This window comes from Bos indicus x Bos taurus, chromosome 2 (assembly GCF_003369695.1).
Source record: "Bos indicus x Bos taurus breed Angus x Brahman F1 hybrid chromosome 2, Bos_hybrid_MaternalHap_v2.0, whole genome shotgun sequence".
NCBI classification, from domain to species: domain Eukaryota; kingdom Metazoa; phylum Chordata; class Mammalia; order Artiodactyla; family Bovidae; genus Bos; species Bos indicus x Bos taurus.
Window position 1 is genome coordinate 120,944,661 of NC_040077.1, and position 19,971 is coordinate 120,964,631.

The 19,971-nt window shown below is 43.4% G+C and overlaps 1 protein-coding gene and 1 pseudogene across 1 annotated transcript in view; both read right to left on the reverse strand.

Moving 5' to 3' along the window:
• The window catches only part of ZBTB8A (zinc finger and BTB domain containing 8A), a 58,829-nt gene extending 53,350 nt beyond the window's left edge, over nt 1–5,479 (reverse strand). The window contains exon 1 of the mRNA XM_027517115.1: nt 5,089–5,479. The gene's annotated coding sequence lies outside the window, so the exon portion shown is untranslated. The remainder of the gene's footprint in view (nt 1–5,088) is intronic.
• LOC113877223 lies at nt 564–1,254 on the reverse strand (annotated as a pseudogene).
• Nucleotides 5,480–19,971: the final 14,492 nt, after the last annotated feature.

Below are 19,971 nucleotides of genomic sequence, written 5' to 3' on the forward strand. Positions count from 1 at the left end.
TTGCAATGCATATTGTATTCAGGGTTGATTTCCTTTAAGATTGACTAGTTTGATCTCCTTGCTGTCCAGGGGACTCTCGAGAGTCTTCTTCAGCATGACAGTTCAAAAACATCAATTCTTTGGTGCTCTGTCTTCTTTACGGTCCAGCTCTCACATCCATACATGACTACTGGAAGAACCATAGCTTCGACTAGACGGACATTTGTCAGCAAAGTGATATCTTTGCTTTTTAATATCCTAGTGGCTCACCATGCAGTTAGGGCTCAATAATTATTAGGTATTATTGTTATGATGAGCCAGTTTGTATACCCTGAAAAAAAAACCCAAAACAGCCTGGAGAAATAGTGGGAGAGGCAGGGCCAGGGAGATTAATTTAAAGGCTTAATGCAGTTGTCAAAGTAAGAAATGGTGAGGAACTAAATTAAGGCATAGAGACTGAAAAACAGAAGCGATATACAGGAATTTTTCCAAGAAAATAGGAATTGTCCTATAAATTGGGGTAGTTATAACTCGATATACTAATATTTACACCTACAAAGCATTAACATAACTTGCATTCATAATTGTACTTTTTTTTTTTTTTTTTTTTGCCAGTTTGCTTGTTTTATTGATGCCTGGATGCTCAGGCCTTGACCGCATATTCCCGGAGTGGGAACAGCCACTCTTTCCACCACTGCTTCTTGATCTTCAGGTTCTGTTCATGCTTGGTGCATGGCTCGTGTTTTCTTGGGTCACAGATCAGAGGCTTCTTACCCTTACAGATTTCCCGAGCTTCTCTTTCTGAGTCTGGTTAATGACGGTGAGTACACTGGCAATGGATTTAAAAATGAGAATCTTGGAGAGTTTGGAAGCCTCACTGTCTGTCACTTTAGCCACACGAAGCTAGCATAGCTCCACTTTCAGGTCTTCCAACTTTTTCAGCAGCTCCTCATTCTTCTTGCCACGAAGGTCTTGAGCCTTTATCTTGGCCATGGCTGTATAGTCTGCCTCTGCAGCCTTCTCGGAGGGAAAGAGCCATAATTGTATTCCTGAGTCATCAGGAAAGGTTTAGGTTATTCTCAAAGTATGTGATTAAGTCATGGAAATGGGTAATATGTTTCAAATTTTCTTTTTAGTAGATTGACCTTATAAGTTGAAACAGCTAGTTACACTAGTTCATGCAGACAGTCAAAATTCAATTGAGGACTTCCATGATGGTCCAGTGGTTGGGAATCCACCTGCCACAACATGGGTTCAGTCTCTGGCCCGGGGAGATTTCACATACAACTAGAGAGTAGCCCCCGCTTGCCACAATTACAGAAAACTCACACACAGCAAGAGAGACCCAGCGCAGCCAAAAATAAACACAAAAAATGAAATTTGAAACATTTCAAATATCTGTAAGAGTTTAATCTATAACAGTCCTAAGAATATTAAAGAATTAATGATTCCCACCAAGTTCAAGATCTTTAAAGGTGGATGAAAAAGACAATATACATATTTTAGGAATCATTAAGTTAAAAAGAATTGATGCTTTTGAACTGTGGTGTTGGAGAAGACTCTTGAGAGTCCCTTGGACTGCAAGGAGATCCAACCAGTCCATCTTAAAGGAGATCAGTCCTGGGTGTTCTTTGGAAGGACTGATGCTGAAGCTGAAACTCCAATACTTTGGCCACCTCATGCGAAGAGTTGACTCATTGGAAAAGACTCTGATGCTGTGAGGGATTGGGGGCAGGAGAAGAAGGGTACGAGAGGGTGAGATGGCTGGATGGCATCACCGACTCGATGGACAAGAGTTTGGGTGAACTCCGGGAGTTGGTGATGGACAGGGAGGCCTGGTGTGCTGCGATTCATGGGGTCGCAAAGATTCAGACATGACTGAGTGACTGAACTGAAGTTAAAAAGTCTTTGGAATAGAAGGAATAGACATGCATTTCCACAAGTAAAGGAAAGATTTAGGTAACAAATATAACAGTTGTGGGCTAGAAGACCATCTTTTTAAAGGTGTGTGTGTGCTCAGTCATGTCTGACTCTTTGTGACCCCACGGACTGTGGCTGCCAGGCTCCTCTGCCCGTGGAACATTGGTAAGAATACTGGAGTGGGATGCCATTTCCTCCTCCAGGGATCAAACCTGCATCTCCTGTGTCTCTGGCATTGGCAGGTGTGTTCTTTACCACTGAAACACCAGGGAAGCCCCCTTTAAAGGTATATAGCTATTAATTAAGATTTTAATGTATCACCAATACAAAGGTCACAAATACAAAGTTCAGTCTCCTTAGGATAAATCCCTGGGCCATGAGAAACTTCAGCAAACTGGCGTGGTAATTGTATGGATACATATCTTTTAACCCTGTAAATTAGAATTAAGAAATTGCAATCAGAATTAAATATAAAAATGTTAAGAAAATAAAAACAATATTTGAGGAAAGTCTCAATGAGAAGATGGCATTTAAAGTAAAGTCCAAAGATGGTAAGAGAGTTATTCAGCTATCTGGAGGAAGGCTGTTCCAGGCAGATGGAACAGCAAATGCAAAGGCTCTGAAGAGAAGCAGGCAAGGAGGTTGGAGAAACAGCAAGAGCTGGGGAGGACTTCCCTGGCAGTCCAGTGGTTAAGACTCAGTGCTCCCAATGTAGGGGGTATGGGTTGGATCCCGAGTCAGGGAGCTAAAAAAATTTTAGAAAATGGAGGGCTGGGGAGAGTAATGAAAGATGGAGTCAGAGAGGAACAACAGATTGTGGGGCAGTAGGACACCATGGGGCTCCCCTTGTGGCTCAGCTGGTAAAGAATCTCCCTGCAATGCGGGAGACCTGGGTTCAGTCCCTGGATTGGGAAGATCCCCTGGAGAAGGGAAAGGCTACCCACTCCAGTATTCTGGCCTGGAGAATTCCAAGGACTGTATAGTCCATGGGGTCGAAAAGAGTCAGACACGACTGAGCGACTTTCACAGGACATCATGGGACCAGTTCCTGTAGGACTTGGTAGACTCTTTAGGGCCTTGGGCTTTTGGTCTGATTAAGACGGGGAGCCACTGAAGATGAGCAGCCATTGACCAATTCTAAGCAAAAAAGTGACAAGAACTTTCCTCAAGGGGATCAAAACACTCGCACCAAATTCTTTAATTATTATAAACAGATAGGTCACTGAAAAGGTTGAGCCTATTAGACATAAATTCCATTTTATCTAGAAAATAAGATTTAAATGATACAGGATGAATCAAGTATTACCCTATCTTACAAAGTTTGGGGGCTCAAATCATCATCAACAGCAGAGCTGGTGATTTCAAGGCTGCAAGATAAGTTCTGGCAGGCTGCTCTCTTTCATGGGGAATTCACAACTTGAAAGAAGCCAAGGTACTCATGATGCCTCGGTCTAATATTTCACAGCCTAACCCAAACATGCCCATTTGGCCGAGGGTGGCAGGTTAGATTCTCACTTCCCATTTACCATTTGTGTGGCCAGGGGGACTCCCAGGAATAAAGGTATCTGATTCCTGGTTATAGTCTGCCTAACAGCCCTTCAGTGAAGGGCTCTTGCTCCAGGGGTCCCACAAACTCAAGCCTTATCTGAGACTCGGGGAAGATTAGAGAGGAAGTTTTGAGCCTGAGGTTTATTCTGCTGAGGATTTTAGACTTGTTTCTGATAAGATCGGTTAAGGTTTTTAAGAGCATGGGAACGATATGACTTGCTTACTTAAAGACTCTGGAGGTGACTTCAAGAGGAAATGAAGAGCAAGAACAGGAGGCAAGGGCGCTGGAAGCCTGCCACTGTTCACCTCTTGGCTTAACGTTTAAATGCTTAATGCGTTTCCCCACCTAGAAAGTAGAAAAACCACCGGCCTGACTGGATGGTTGTTTTATGTGAAAAAAAGTGAAACAATTCATATAGGCGAAAGCACTCCATTTACTAAAGTTCTGCAAATATAAATGCTTATTAAGAACAGAAGTAATACTGACGTGTGTAGTTTAAAAGCCCAATAGGTGAGAATCTACCGCTTGCAAACCCATTATGGACTAAGCCTAACATAAGGTTATATGTCTACTATATTTTAATTTAAAAAGAAAAACGAAAGCCGGGGCCGGGGTGGGGGGGGCGGGGAGAACCGCCTTTGCAAGATACAGAACCTGGCTACTGGCACAATCAATAATAAATAAGCGCATTTGAAGGCGAAGGTGTCAAACTGCTATTAACTTACAAAAGATGCCGTCTACATAGGCAGAAGGTGCATATGTGTGAGTCCGTCATAAAACAGTAATTACAGCACAATATTAGTTAGGTATAGTAAGTCTGCTTGGGTTCTAAGCCCGGATCTGTCGCGTCACGATATAAAACCAAAAGATGGAAGATGTACGGAGAAACTCGGACTCCTGGCCGCAGGTGACAAGCCCCAGACCTTGGCCGCCCCATCCGGCGGGCCACCCATCACTGGCCGCGCAGCCCGAGCCCCGCCGGCCGCCGACCCTCCGGGAGTCTGCGGCGCCCGACGGCTCCAGACACGCCCGGCACCGGCCCCGCGCCGCCTTCCCGCCACCGCCGCCAGGAGGCTCCGCGCGCCTTCCCGCCTTTCCCCGCGCCACGGCCGGGCTGGGCCGGGCGGCCAGGCGGGCGCGGCGCTCGGCGGGGGCGGTGGGGCGGTCGGGCGGGCGCGGGCGGCGACGGCGCGGCCATTGTCCCGCAGCCCCTCCCGGGCGCGCAGGCGGACAGGGCCGGGTGGCAGGGCGGGCGCGGCGGCCGCGCAGTCCGGGAACCGGTGCGCCCCGCCGCCGCCCGCCTCTCCTCGCCGGCCACCGCCGCCAGGCCAGGTCCTCGGCGCCGGCCGCCCGGCCGCGCCTCCTTTGTGACCGTCTCCAGCCCCTCAGAGCCGGCGCGCCACCGCCGCTGCGCCCGGGGCTGCAAATGGCGCCCGCTCGCCTCTGCGCCTCCCGCCGCTCTCCCAGCCCGGGGACGTCTGGGGGCGCAGCGCCCGGGCCGTATCCCGCCGCCACCGCCCGGGGAGCAAAGCCCGCGGCGCCTTCGCCCGCGCCGCCGCCCGCAGCGAGGCTTGCGGGCCCGTGCGAGGCTGCCCCGACGCCCCGCCCGCCCTCCGCCCGCGCGGCGCGCAGCCACTTACCGCGGGCCGCGGCGCAACGGCGGGTCGCGCGCGCGGGCTGGGGGGAAGATTCCCGGTTCTCGGCGGGGGAAATTCCCCCTTTCGAAGCCGTTCCTTTGCGCCCCAAAACAAGAAGCCCCAACGTGAGAGAAACAAAAGGTATTTGCTGACGTGGGCGTTGGACAGAAACGCCCGAGGGCTGGGGACACAATTAAAGGGGCAACGCACAGATTTCAGGCACCAACCAGCAGCTTCGCCCACTCCCCCTGCCCTTCCCTACACCCCGCTGCACGCTCCAGAGGCACTGGGGTGCCCAGATCCCCGAGCAGTTGACTACGGAATCATTATTTAGTCAGGAGCTTAAATTTTAAATTGTACTTTACGTTGGGAAAGGCGCCTCCGGAGGGCAGAAGGGCTGGATTTCTAGGATCTGGGGAATTTGGTTTAGGAAAGAGGGAGGGACTTAGGCGTGCCCACAATTACTGTATAAGTACATGTGACATTATTGTACTTAAGTTTAGCAGCGTCAAATGGAAGAGATCTGTACAGAATTTTTCCTTTTATTGAGGCACTCATTTTAGTCGGGGATACCTTTTCTAAATCTCTACAGGTCACAAGCATTGCATTTTCTTTGAAGAGGCTAACCCAAGAAGCTGAGATAAGAGAAAATAATTCTTGGTTAAGTTCAAAGAAAATAAAAAACTAGTAAGAATAGCAGATTTTGTGTTTTCAAATACAAAAATTCATTGTAGATCAAGTCAGTCTTCTGACATATTTATGTCCCTAATATTCAGAGTCAGGCATCAGATTATGTACTTGCTAAAATCTTTATAATCACTGAATTTTCATTGTTACTATAGAAACAATTTTATAAATTAGTTTTCTAGTTCCTTATGTTGGAGTAAAGTACTGAAAAGTTCTGTGATATAGTAAAACAAGACTCAGAATTTCAAAATATTTAGTCTTTGATGGACTTCTCTTTTATGTCATATTCAGTTATAGTGGACAAAGTTTGTTACTTTGGTTTCATCATAATTAATTATGTGCTTTGCGGACCATATTCTCTACTAGAAGGGCTTCCTTAGTGGCACCGTGGTAAAGAATATGCCTACCAATGCAGGGGATGCAGTTTTGATCCCTGGGTGGGGAAGATACCCTGGAGAAGGAAATGACAACCCACTCCAGTATTCTTGCCTAGGCAATCTCATGGACAGGGGAGCCTGGCAAGCTACAGTTCATAGGATACAAAACACAACTATCTCTTAATGTCACCTCGTATTACTCTCCAGTTATTTTGCTATTTAGTTCTATTTCCTCACATCATTCTGCACAGATCATTAAAACTGTGTTTGAAAACCATTAGGTATCAGGAATGTTGAATGTACTCAGACTATTTTACTAGCATCCCCATTGATAATTCTCCTAGAAAGACCTGGACATTGTTACAGCAAAAGATTTTTGGGGTTTTTTTTTTGTTTTTTTTTTTAGCTTTAATTGAAACATGCAAAAGAGTTCTACAAACTTGGTCCTCAGCAGAGCACATCAGATTAGTGACAAACTCTTTGTTGCAAGGAAGAAATCAGTTCAGTTCAGTTCAGTCGCTCAGTTGTGTCCAACTCTTTGTGACCCCATGAATCACAGCACGCCAGGCCTCCCTGTCCATCACCAACTCCAGGAGTTTACCCAAACTCATGTCCATTGAGTCAGTGATGCCATCCAGCCATCTCATCCTCTGTCTTCCCCTTCTCCTCCTGCCCCCAATCCCTCACAGCATCAGGGTCTTTTCCAATGAGTCAACTCTTCCCATGAGGTGGCCAAAGTATTGGAGTTTCAGCTTCAGCATCAGTCCTTCCAATAAACACCCAGGACTGCTCTCATTTAGGATAGACTGGTTGGATCTCCTTGCAGTCCAAGGGACTCTCAAGAGTCTTCTCCAGCACCACAGTTCAAAAGCATCAATTCTTCAGCACTCAGCTTTCTTTACAGTCCAATTCTCATATCCATACATGACCACTGGAAAAACCATAGCCTTGACTAGATGGACCTTTGTTGGCAAAGTAATGTCTCTGCTTTTTAATATGCTATCTAGGTTGGTCATAACTTTCCTTCCAAGGAGTAAGCATCTTTTAATTTCATGGCTGCAATCACCATCTGCAGTGATTTTGGAGCCCCAAAAAATAAAGTCTGACACTGTTTCCACTGTTTCCCCATCTATTTCCCAGGAAGTGATGGGACCAGATGCCATGATCTTTGTTTTCTGAATGTTGAGCTTTAAGCCAACTTTTTCACTCTCCTCTTTCACTTTTATCAAGAGGCTTTTTAGTTCCTCTTCACTTTCTGCCATAAAGGTGGTATCATCTGCATACCTGAGGTTATTGATATTTCTCCCGGCAATCTTGATTCCAGCTTGTGCTTCTTCCAACCCAGTGTTTCTCATTTCTCCTGGCAATCTTGATTCCAGGTTGTGCTTCTTCCAACCCAGAGTTTCTCTTGATGTACTCTGCATAGAAGTTAAATAAGCAGGGTGACAATATACAGCCTTGACGTACTCCTTTTCCTATTTGGAACCAGTCTGTTGTTCCATGTCCAGTTCTAACTGTTGCTTCCTGACCTGCATATAGGTTTCTCAAGAGGCAGGTCAGGTGATCTGGTATTCCCATCGCTTTCAGAATTCTCCACAGTTTATTTTGATCCACACAAAGGCCAAGGAAGAAATAGTAAGAGTTTTTTCCCTCAACTTCCCCCTCTAGCTTCTGAAACTCTTTTATATAGTTGGAGAATTCCTTACATAATGAGTAATTGGTGGGAGGTTGAATTGGCCATCTGCAGCAAAATCTGGAAATGCCAGTGGTTTGCTTTCCCAGAATCTTTTGTGGTTAAGACAATGGACATGGTCTACACTTTGATAGTCAGATGCACCCTCCAGGGACTTTGAAGAGGGAGTTGTAAGAAGCAGGAAAACTCAAACAATCTTTTCTAGCCGTGGTGACAGTTGCAGCAAGACAGTATCTCCAAGGTGTCCAGTACCAGTGCTATCAGTGGGGCCAGCTGCCATGGAGAAATGTTGGTATCCTCACCAGGCCAGTTCTTATGGTATGACATAGCTGTTGTTTCTGCCTGGTTAACATAGGCTCCAACCCCTGTGCTTTGCTCTTCCTGTGAATCTATGGACTTTTAATGATTCACTTCTGTTTAAATCAGTCAAGGCCAGTCTTGACTGGCCTTGCAACTAAGAACCCTACCTGGTACAAAATATGAAAAAGCATTTGGACATATAGCCATATAGCTTTTTACAACAGATGAAATTGTTGGAGGTAAAATGTCTTCCCTCTTGTATAGATGGGAATTAAAACCATAGATATAATAGAGAGAGAGCCTATGAAGTAAGAAGAGGAGAAACTCAGAACCAAACATCACCAACTTCATCATCTAGTGGCTGGCTACAGGCAAGTGAAACTGTGATTGAGTCTTAAGAATTAACTAGAGTGAAAGGAAGAGATGTGGGATAGTGTGGTATTGTAAAAACTAGAAGAGAGTAATTCAAGAAGGAAGAACTGAACAGTAGCGTTCAATACATCTCTTCACAGTCCAAGAGAAAATATCTATTAGACTTAACAACTTGGAAATCATTAATTTCAGAGACGACTGTTAAGCTTGATTTAAGGGAGCAAATTCCAGATGATCGGACTATGTGCGGATGGAGAAATTGAGATGGTGAGAATAGGCAGTTCTTGAGAGATTTGGTCACAAAAGTGATATTCCAATTACTATTTCTGTGTTACATGCCAGCCCAAACTTCGAGGCATACATCAAAAGACTTTGATTATGCTCGTGGATTCCATGGGTCAAGAATTTGACTAGTCACAGCAGAGATGGCTTGTCTCTGTTCCACAATGTCTGGAGTCTAACTGGGAAGACGCTTGTGGCTGAGAGTGATTTGAACTGCTTGAAACTGGAATCATCTGGAAGTTTCTTCATTCACAGATCTAGTATCTAGGCTGGTGTAGTCAAAGTTCGGCCTCTATACCCTGGTACTGAGTTGAACCTCAGAGACAAAATGTTGGGTAAAGTATAAAAGAACAGACTTTATTGCTTTGCTAGGCAAAAGGGACCACAGAGGGAAAATGCCCTCAAAACTGTATGTCCCGACCTGGAAGGGATAGTGAGGAGTTCTGTAGTGTATGTTAGTCACTCAGTCGTGTCCAACTCTGTGTGACCCCATACACTGCAGCCCACCAGGCTCCTCTGTCCATGGGATTTTCCAGGCAAGGATACTGGAGTGCTTTGCCAATTCCTTCTCCAGGAGATCTTCCCAAACCAGGGATCGAACCCAGGTCTCCTGCACTGCAGGCAGATTCTTTACTTACTGAGCTAATGCTGACTTTAAAAAATGCACAACATGAGTCTCAAGTTTCATGTGGGGGAAAAATGAGGACTGCAACCCAGAAGACAGCATTTCAGATAACTCTGAGAAACTGCCTCGAGGAGGGAAGAGGAAGAGCTAAGATATATAGGAGTTTTCTAACAAAGGGCAGGTAGTCAGAAACATCAAAAGATTACTGTTAATTAAAGAAACCAGATATGTCAAGTTAAGGAATTTAGTGCTTTTCTATATATGGGAAGATGCAAGAGTCTGGGCTAACTGAAATTATTCCTTTAATATTCACCACAGCTATCTGCAGTCAGCATCCTATATTTTCACACCCTGAGTTTCCTCAGGGCTCAGCATAGGAAGTGGCTCTAGTCTGCAGGCTACTGTGTGTGTGTTGTGTGTGAGTCATTCAGTTGTGTCCAACCCTTTGTGATCCCATGGACTGTAACTCACCAGGCTCCTCTATTTATGAAATTTTCCGGGCAAGAATACTGGAGTGGGTATCCTAGCCTTTCTCCAAGGAAATCTTCTCAACCCAGGAATCGAACTGGGGTCGCCTGCATTGCAGGCAGATTCATTACCAGCTGAGCTACCAGGGAAGTCCGTTAAATAAGATGGTAATATGTATAGCTCAAAGAAGAAAGGGAGAAAAAGTAGTGAAAGACCAATAATAGTCTATAATCAATATTGTTACTTGTAGAGAATAGAATCCACTCTGGGTAGTTTAAACAGAAGGGACATTATTAGACAACATTAGATGGCTGGTGAATCTCTAGGTGGTCCAGGGAATCATGTTTAGTTGCTGAAAGTTTAGAACATTCATAACCAGGGGAAACTGCCAGCTATATCACCTGGCTATAGTCATAGAACTGTCAGTGCTGCCGCTTCCTGATACTATGACATTAGAAGTAGAAATGGCAGTCACTGCCAGAGCTGCCCCAGAAGAACCAAGTGCCTTCAGACTGCATGCAAGAAGAGCTGATCTACCCATGGGCATACCTTCTGTCTCACATTTCTCATTTCCTCCTTTCCAGACTCATGTGGATGCATCTGTTTGAACTATATAGCTTCAGGGGAGTCAGAAATGTAGTCTTCAGCATTCCAGCCTATGCAGTAGAGGAAGGCACACTAGAAGGGGATTGGAAAGTAGTGAACCAATACACATTTTGTATACTAGTTATTCATACAACCTTTCCATACTTAAACAAACACCAATAGCAATGAAATGTTCCCACTTAATATAACTCACTTGTCATTATAGGAAAAAAGTTTCTCACCTTGTCTGTGAAAGGGAATACTCAGTGTTTCATCAGGAACTTCATCAATCCCTAGGAAATGTTCATATCTTATCTGCACAGTCATAATATGATTTTCTGTAATCAAGAAAGAAAATGGGTATAGCTAATACAATCCTTATTTCTGAAACTGGTCACAAGGCAATAATTAATCACTTCTTTCATCTATTCTCTATTCTGTGTTCCATATGTCATAATATCTTTTGTCTCTTACAATCTTTTTTTCCTTAAATCTATTACATTGGATATTAGGGATTACTTCTTCTGGATTCTTTTAGTTCAAAAATACCTGTCATAGATTTTTCTATCTTATTTTAAACCATTCCTTTTTTAAAAAAATAATATGCCTTGGTAAACCATATTGTTGGATTTTTAACTGGTCTGAGAGTCTGGGCCTTTTAGTTTTGAATTTAATGCAATCGCATTCATTGTATTTACAGTTAAATTAGGATTTGCTTCTGTCATTTTAAAAATTCATTTCCATCATAGTTTACTATAGGATATTGAATATAGTTTCCTATGCTATACAATACAATTTTATTATTTACTGTCATATTATTTTATGTTTTATTTATTTATAGCTCTGAGCAGGAGCTTTAAGAGGCATCTTATGTTTCCACCAACTTTCTTGTTCCACTCTGCTGCAAGACTTGTTCAGTTACTCAGTCGTGTCTGACTCTGCAACCCCTTTGACTGCAGCACACCAGGCTTCCCTGTCCTTCAACATCTCCTGGAGCTTGCTCAAACTCTTGTCCATTGAGTCAGTGATGCCATCCAGTCATCTCATCCTCTGTCATCCCCTTTTCCTCCTGCCTTCACTCTTTCCCAACATCAGGGTCTTTTCCAATGAGTTGGCATTTGAATGGTGGCCAAAGTGTTGAAGGTCCAGCTTCAGCATCAGTCCTTCCAATAAATATTCAGGACTGATTTCCTTTAGGATGGACTGGTTGGACCTCCTTGCTGTCCAAGTGATTCTCAAGAGTCTTCTCCAACACCACAGTTCAAAAGCATCAGTTCTTCGGGGCTCAGCTTTCCTTTTGGTCCAACTCTGACGTCCATACATGACTATTGGAAAAACCATAGCTCCGACTATACAGACCTTTGTTGGCAAAGTAATGTCTTTGCTTTTTAATACACTGTCTAGGTTTGTCATAGCTTTTCTTTCAAGGAGCAAGCATCTTTTAATTTCACCTTTTAAAGTCTCCATCTGGAGTGATTTGGGAACCCAGGAAAATAAAGTCTGTCACTGCTTCCTTTGTTTCCCCGTGTATTTGCCATGAAGGTATGGGACTGAATGCCATGATCTTTGTTTTTTCAATGTTGAGTTTTAAGCCAGCTTTTTCCCTCTCCTCTTTCACCTTCATCAAGAGGCTCTTCAGTTCCTCTTCACTTTCTGCCATAACTGTGGTGTTATCTGCATATCTCAGGTTGTTAATATTTTTCCTGGTGATCTTGATTCCAGCTTGTGATTCATCCAGCCTGGCATTTTTCATGAAGTACTCTGCATAAAAGTTAAATAAGCCGAGTGATAATATTCAGCCTTGATGTACTCCTTTCCCAATTTGGAATCAAGTCCATTGTTCCATGTCTGGTTCTAACTATTGCTTCTTGACCTGCATACAGGTTTCTCAGGAGGCAGGTAAGGTGGTCTGTTATTCCCATCTTTCAGAATTTTCCACAGTTTGTTGTGACCCACAAAGTCAAAGACTTTAGCATAGTCAATGAAGCAAAATTAGATGTTTTTCTGAAATTCCCTTGCTTTTTCTATGATCCATTGGATTTTGATGATTTGATCTCTGGTTCCTCTGCCTTTTCTAAATCCAGCTTGAACATCTGGAAGTTCTTGGTTCACATACTGTTGAAACCTAGCTTGGAGAATTTTGAACATGACCTTGCTAGCATGTGAAATGAGTGCAATCGTGTGGTAGTTTGAACATTCTTGGCATTGCCTTTCTTTGGGATTGGAATGGAAACTGACCTTTTCTAGTCCTATGGCCACTGATGAGTTTTCCAAATTTGCTGGCATATTGAGTGCAGCACTTTCACAGCATCATCTTTTAGGATTTGAAATAGCTCAACTGGAATTCCATTACCTCCACTAGCTTTGTTTGTAGTGATGCTTCCTAAGGCCCACTTGATTTCACACTTGCAGGATGTCTGGCTCTAGGTGAGTGATCACACCATCATGGTTATCTGGGTTGTTAAGAGCTCTTTTGTTTAGTTCTTCAGTGTATTCTTGCCAGTTCGTCTTACTATCTTCTGCTTCTGTTAGGTCCATACCGTTTCTGTCCTTTATTGTGCCCATCTTTGCATGAAATGTTCCCTTAGTATCTCTAATTTGCTTGAAGAGAACTCTAGTCTTTCCCATTCTATTGTTTTCCTCTATTTGGATTGTTCACTTAGGAAGGTTTTCTTACCTCTCCTTGCTGTTCTTTGGAACTCTGATTCAGATGGACACATCTTTCCTTTTCTCCTTTTCCTTTTGCTTGTCTTCTTTTCTTAGCTATTTGTAAAAGCTCCTCAGACAACCATTTTGCCTTTTTGCATTTCTTTTTCTTGGAGATGGTTTTGATCACTGCCTCCTGTACAATGTTACCAACTTCTGTCCATAGTTCTTCAGGCCCTCTGTCTATCAGATCTAATCCCTTGAATCCATTTGTCCCTTTCACTATATAATAAGGGATTTGATTTAGGTCATACCTGAATGGCCTAGTGGTTTTCCCTACTTTCTTCAATTTAAGAATCTGAATTTGACAATAAGGAGTTCATGATCTGAGCCACAATCAGCTCCCTGTCTTGTTTTTGCTAACTGTATAGAACTTCTTCATCTTCGACTGCAAAGAATATGATCAATCGATTTTGATACTGACCATCAAGTGATGTCCATGTGTAGAGTCATCATCTCTTGTGTTGTTGGAAGAAGATGTTTGCTATGACTAGTGTGTTCTCTTGGCAAAACTCTGTTAGCCTTTGCCCTTCTTCGTTTTGTACTCCAAGGCCAAACTTGTCTGTTATGCCAAGTATCTCTTAACTTTCCACTTTTGCAGTCCAGTCCCCTATGAAGAAAAGGACTTTTTTGTGTGTGTGTGTGTGTGTGTTAGTTCTAGAAAGTCTTGTAGGTCTTCATAGAACCATCCAGCTTCAGCTTCTTCTTCAGATTAGTGGTTGGGGCAGAGACTTGGATTACTTGAATGGTTTGCCTTGGAAATGAACTGAGATCATTCTGTTGATTTTGAGATTGCACCCAAATACTGCATTTCAGACTCTTTTGTTGACTAGAAGGTCTACTCCATTTCTTCTGAGGCATTCTTGCCCACAGTAGTAGATATAATGGTCATCTAAATTAAATTCTCCCATTCTCATCCATTTTAGTTCATTGATCCCTAAAATGTTGATATTCACTCTTGCCATCTCCTGTTTGACCACTTCCAGTTTACCTTGATTCACGGACCTAACATTCCAGGTTCCTATGCGATATTATTTCACAGCATTGGACTTTACTTTCACCACCAGACGCATCCACAACTGAGCATTGTTTCTGCTTTGGCTCAGCCTTTTCATTCCTTCTGGAGCTATTTCTCTGCTCTTCTGTAGTGGCATATTGGGCACCTACTGACCTGGGGACAGGGGCTTTGGCAGCAGCGGTCCTGGGAGGTGCAGTGTGTGGCATAAGTCCTCTTAGAGGAGGTCGCCATTAGCCCCAACATAGAGCCGCCAAGCAGGTGACCCACAAACTAGAGAACAATTATACCAAAGAAGTCCTTGCACTGTTGCAAAAGTTATAGGGCCCACAACAGATTTCCCAACCCGGGGGTCCAAGAAAGGGACTGAGAAACCCCAGGGAATTTGACTTTGAAGGCCAGTGGGATTTGATTACAGAACTCCCACAGGACTGGGGAAACAGAGACTCTTGAGGGGCAAAAACAAACCTTGTGTGCACTAGGACCCAGGAGAAAGGAGCAGTGACCTCATGAGAGACTGAGACAGACTTGCCTGTGAGGGCTCAGGAGTCTCCTGCAGAGGCATGGATCAACAGTGGCCTGCATAGGATTAGGGACACTGACTGCAGCAGTCCTGGGAGACGAGGCATGCTGGCATAAGTCCTTTTGGAGGAGGTCACCATTACTCCTACGGCCAAACTACAGGGAGGGAACACAGCCTTACCCATCAGCAGAAAACTGGATAAAGATTTACTGAGCATGGCCTTTCCCACCCAGTTTTTCCCACAGCCAGTCCCTCCCATCAGGAAGCTTCCAGAAGCCTCTTATCCTCATCCATCAGAGGGCAGACAGAATGAAAACCACAATCACAGATTGTGATCAAATTGATCACATGGACCACAGCCTTGTCTAACTCAATGAAACTATGAGCCATACTGTGTAGGGCCACCCAAGATGGACAGGTCATGGTAGTGAGTTCTGATAAAACGTGATCCACTGAAGAAGGGAGTGACAAACCACTTCAGCATTCTTGCCTTGAGATTCCCATGAACAGTATGAAAAGGCTGCAAGACTAGTGTGCCCCAAATAGGGGCTGTTCTTACAGCCCAGCTTATGCCTTAGAGTGAAACGCACAGAACCACAGAAGCTGACTTGCAATCACCAACATATAATAAGCAATAAAATACTTGTTGGTTGTTGTAAACCATGTGTTGGCAAACTACAATCCATGAGCCAAATCCAGTCTATTGTCTTTGTAAGGCTTAGATTTTTTTCTTCATTTTTGAAAGGTTGAAAAGTAATCAAAACATGTATATGTGGTCAATTAATTTATGACAAAGGAGCCAAGAATATAAACTGGAGAAAGGACTGTCTCTTTAATAAATGGTGTTGGGAAAACTGGACAGCCACATACAAAAAAATGAAAATAGACCACTATCTTATACCATACACAAAAATCAGCTCAAAATGGATTAAAGACTTGAATGTAAGACCTGACACCATAAAATTCCTAGAAGAAAACTCTTCAGCAGTAAGTTCCTTGACATAGGTCTTGGTGATGATTTTTTGGATTTGACACCAAAAGCAAAGGCCACAAAAGCAAAAATCAACAAATGGGACCACATCAAACTAAAAATTTCTGCATAGCAGAGGAAACAATGAACAAAATGAAAAGGCAACCTACTGAATGAGAGAAAATATTTGCATATGATTAAAGAAGTCATACAACTGAATAGCAAAAAAATGAACACTCTGATTTTAAAATGAGCAGAGGATCTGCATATACATTTTTAAAAAGAAGACACACAAATGGCCAACAGTATATGAAAGGTGCTCAGCATCACTATCATCAGGGAAATGCAAATCAAAACTTACATCTGTTAGAATGGCTGTTCTCAAAAAGACAAGAGATGAGTTTGGGTGAGGATGTAGAGGAAAGGGAGCCACTGTATGCTGTTAGTGGGAATGTAAGTTGGTCTGCCCATTATGGAAAACAATATGGCAGCTCCTCAAAAATCTAAAAATAGTACTACAATATGATACAGTATCTGAAGGAAACAGAAACACTAGACAAAAGATACATGCACCCTCATGGTCATTTGCTGCATTATTTACAATAGTCAAGGCAAGGAAGCAAACTAAATGTTCATCTATGGATGAATGAATAAAAGAAAATGTAGGGACTTCTCTGGTGGTCCAGTGGTTAACAGTCTTCCTGGCAACGCAGGGAACACGTGTTCAATCCCTGGTCTGGGCAGATTCCATATGCCACAGGGCAACTAAGCCCATGCACCACATCTACTGAGCCCATGTTCTAGAGCCAGTGCTCCTCACAAGAGAAACTACTGCAATGAGAAGCCCGCGAACCACAACAAAGAGTAGCCCCCACTCTCTGCAACTAGAGAAAGCCAAAATAAATAAATAAAATAAAAAGAAGTATTCAACTTTAAGGGTTTTCCAGGTGGCACAGTGGTAAAGAATCCGCCTGCCAATGCAGGAGACATAGGTTCGATCCCTGGGTCGGGAAGACCTCTGGAGTAGGAAATGGCAACCTGCTCCAGTATTCTTGCCTGGAAAACTCCATGGCGAGAGGAGCCTGGCAGGCTAAAGTCCATGGGGTCACAAAGAGTTGAACACAACTGAGCAACTAGCACACACGCATACATTTCACTTAAAAAAAAGAGAAAAAAGAAAACATAGTATACATATACAGTGGAATATTATTTGGTCACAAAAAGAATAAAATTTTGTCATTTGCAACAATATGGATGACCCTGAGGGCATCATCATGCTAAGTGAAATAAGTCAGAGGATATGTAAATACTGTATGATCTCACTTATATGTGGAATCTAAGCAAAACAAAACAAAACCAATGAGCTCATAGACACAGAGAACAGATTGGTGGTTGCCAGAGGCAGGGAGGTGGGGAATGGGCAAAACAGGTGACCCCCCAGAGGTCCGGGCTTTCCTCATAGCTCAGTTGGTAAACCATCTGTCTGCAATGCAGGAGACCCAGGTTCAACTCCTGGGTTGGGAAGATCCCCTGGAGAAGGAAATGGCAACCCACTCCAGTATTCTTGCCTGGAAAATCCCACAGAAAGAGGAGCCTGGCAGACTACAGTCCACAGGATCGCAAGAGTCGGACACGACTTAGGGACTAAACCACCACCACCACTACCCCAGACGTCCAAACTTACAATTATAAAATAAATAAGTTACAAGGATGTAATGACAGTATGGTGACTATAGTTAACAATACTGCGTTGTACATTTGAAAGTGGCTAAGAAAGTAGATCTTAAACATTCTCATCACAAGGGAAAAAATTTGTCTAGCTATGCATGGTGACGGATATTAACTAGGCTTATTGGGATGATCCTTTCACAGTATATACAAATACCAAATCATTATGTTGTATACGCTAACATAATATTATATGTCAATTGTATCTGGAAAAAAAGTAATTAAAAGAAGAATATTTTGTGACATGTGAAAACTATATGAAGTTCAAACTTTAGTGTTCACATAATATGGTCCGAACATGGTCACACTATCCATCTACATATGTTTCTGGCTGCTTAAATGCCTCAAGGGCAGAGCTGAGGAGCTGCAACTGAGACCCTATGTCCCACAAAGTCCAAAACATTGACTGTCCAGCCCTTCATGCAAAAAATTTTCCAGCCTCTGTTGTAAGCTACAGAGATATTGAAGTTGGTTGTAACCTCAGCAAAAATGACTAATATAGTCAAATAGAGGTTAAGGGGAGAGAGGGGACTAGCTCTGGAGAAGGACTGCCAGGCACCACGGAACTACTCTGGATCATTCCCATGTGCTGTCGAGGTGGACACGCAGCCCTTCTGAGCTTTTACCTTGCCACGCTTCCAGAGAAGCAGCACTAGCATGAAGTGATCTCTTAGCTTGTAGTTCCTTAGCCTTGGGTATTTGGAAGACAGACTGACAGAGAGAATACCCTCCTGCTGTAGTCAGCCCACGCTACCATCTCTAATCTCCCATCAGGATGTGGCATTGCCTTGGCACTTGATATTAGTCTGTCTATAGCCTGGATTCTTGCTCTTTGCACTGCAGCCTGCTCCTGTTAAAATACCTTTATTTTTCTGGGCCAAACTCAAACTTTACGGTCCTTTGGGTTACTTGGCAAAAGGATCAGAGCAACATCCACCTGTGCTATATGTTGCCTCCAAAATTCATACTCGTACAAGTGAACCTCAGCCCCTTCTTCTCCTTCTCCTTCCCTCCCTGTCCTCTCTCATCCTCCTCCCCTTCCTTTTTCTTATTCTCCTTTTTTTTTTCTATTTAAAAGCACATTTATTACCTGAATGTCAAGTTCAGCAGGAATAAAGAAGACTATTTACATTTGTTACTTGTTAACATATTTACTGTTTTTTAAATTTATTTTTTAATTGGAGTATAATTGCTCTATAGTGTTGTGTTAGTTTCTGCTGTACAACAATGTGAATCAAGTTTGCATATATCCCCTCCCTCTTGAGCGTCCCTTCCACTTCTTCTTCATTGCAGTAGAGTTGGCATACAATATTACAAGTGTGCTTCATAATTGTCAGTTGGAAAGTGCAGCAACTTGCTTTTACTTGAAGGAGCTCTCTATCCTTCCCTGACTTAGGCCATTGGAATCTAGAAAGTTCCCTGAGATGGCAGGCTCCTGAGTCATCATGGGAGTTTACCTTGTATCCTCTTGCCTGTCTATGTTTGGCTAATGTATCTGGATACTTGCTCTTTCTCTTCACCAGGTCCTACTGATACAATGCCATCACTGAGTAGCAGACATCTCGTGTGACTACATTACTCAGTACAACTAACTAGTTGTGGGAAAATCTCAGTGGAGGGCTAGCCAGACCTCCAAACAGGAATGGTGATGCCTGTGGTTGGGCTTCAGGATCCAGAGCTATGAGAGGTCATTCCACCCAAGAGAGCTACAGAGAGTCAAAGATGATTTCCAAGCCAAATCCTTGGAGACAACCCAAACTTAAGCCAGGGAAACCAAGTTCAAATGGTGGAAATGGTATAAATAAAGGTTTTGGAACAGACTAGGAGCAAGGTAAGGCATGAGTCTTCATGTACAAATAGTATCTTGGTTGAATGTAGAGCTTTCAGATCACTCCTCTTACCAAGGCCTGTAATGTTACATTGTCTTCTAGATTCCAGTTTTGCTAATGAGTTGTTTGATGCCAGTTCAGTTCCCTTTTCTTGATAAGAAAGCTATTCTTTCTATCTAGAAGCTTGTAAAATTTTCTTTGATCCTTGGAGTTCAAAAATCTCACCGGGCTAGATGTGGCCCCTTTTTCATTTGCCTCTTTCCACTCTCTCCCTCAATCATTCGACTTCAAGTCTGACAAGCCAATTTCTGCCTCAGCAGCACTCCCCCACCCAATAAGTCTCTATCCTAGTTCTCTAACCTTATCACCATCTGAAAATTATGTTACATATGTTTTGTTATTGTCTATCCCCCCAAATTAAAATGTATGGTTCATGCCTTGTCTATCTTGATTACTATTGTATTCTTAGCCTATAGGATAAGTCTTAGGAAGTGTTTGTTGAAAGAATGAGTGCTAGTGGAATAGTATGTGTGTTTCTCTACAGTGGGCTTAAGGCAAACATTTGGCAAGCTGGGATCCTGTCTTGAGTTATGTGGACGTGTCCTATTTGTTTGCTGGAGCCCAGCATGGCAGCTTCCCCGAGGCTGCCTGCATCTGAGCAATACAATAGGCAGCAAGTAGACCTCAGGATCATTGCCCCAGCTGTCTCCTGGGGGGAAATTCTGT